Source organism: Benincasa hispida, chromosome 9, assembly GCF_009727055.1.
Source record: "Benincasa hispida cultivar B227 chromosome 9, ASM972705v1, whole genome shotgun sequence".
In the NCBI taxonomy this organism is placed as follows: Eukaryota; Viridiplantae; Streptophyta; class Magnoliopsida; order Cucurbitales; family Cucurbitaceae; genus Benincasa; species Benincasa hispida.
Window position 1 is genome coordinate 21,154,409 of NC_052357.1, and position 1,322 is coordinate 21,155,730.

The following is a 1,322-nucleotide window of genomic DNA, read 5'->3' on the forward strand; positions in this document are numbered from 1 at the left end:
TCTAAAAAAAACTCTGATAGCATTCCCATCACCCATGCACAACCAAACACAATCATCCTTGATTCGCAGCACAACCAAACACATTCATCTTTAATTTCAAACAATCTTATTCTCATACTTTTTATTTCCAAGCATCCTTACAATAGTGCACTAGGAAAGTGCATAAAAGATATAATAAGATAAAATGTTTAAATCTTATTTTGGTCCTTGAACGTTGAATAATATTTTATTTTGGGCCTTAAACTTTAAAAAATGTTCATTTTAGTCCCTAAACTTTGATTTTTTTTCTTTGTTTTGGTTCCTAAAGTTTTATAAATGTTTGTTTTAGTCATGTACTTTTAAAAAGTGCTAAATTTGGCCCTAATATATTAAGATCTTGTTAACTTTTTAATAAAAAGGCGAGGTGACTTGTATTTTTGAATGACTAAACTACCAAATAAGTGAGCTACGTTAAAAAAATTTAGAGTTTCAATTTTGAATAAGGTGGCAAGCAGGGGAATTTAAAAGATACTTTTAGTTCTAAATTTTGGTCGTTATTTGGTTGTTGGCATTTTACTTCACTCAGCATATGATTCAGAAATAAAAACTCCCTCACATTTTTGGTGAAGAGTTAACATAATTTTAATAGTAGAGATTAAATTAAACAATTTTTAATAGTTTAGGACTAAAACAAACATTTTCTTTTAAGTTCTGAGACCAAAATAGAATTTGATTCATAGTTCCACTAGAAGAATTTCGGGCTTTAATATCGGTTGACAACCGACATTAAAGATAGTGTTATTAAAGCCCTTTAATGTCGGTTGCAGCTGACATTAAAGCCCCTTAATAAAATTTATAATCGACATTAAAGCCCAGAATCTGTCCGTTTTTTTAAATTTCGTTGCCGAATCCCATTTTTTTGGTCAAAAAGTATAATGACACATCATCATCGAACACTGTGGCTATGACATATTATTTATGTATGAATTGCAAATCTATTACATTTAATCTACAAATTCTACTATAAAATTATAATTTAAAAGGCCGTACAATAATTTAGCCCTTGAAAACACAAATTACAAGTAATACAACCATTATGAGTTTACTGTCCCTCTCCACTTGGTAAGTATGGATCCCTTCATAATTCTTCTTGATCAGACCTCCTAGCTTCAGCAGTGTCTAGTTATAGGCATCTTTGTCTGACCACTGTTGTTCAAAGGATCACAAACAAAAAAGGTTTAAGACAAAGGATTGAAAGTAAAAATGTGATCAGAATTCATATTCAACTAACCGTGTTTATTGGGAATGTGTATAAATGGTACATTCAAGGAAAAATTCTTTAT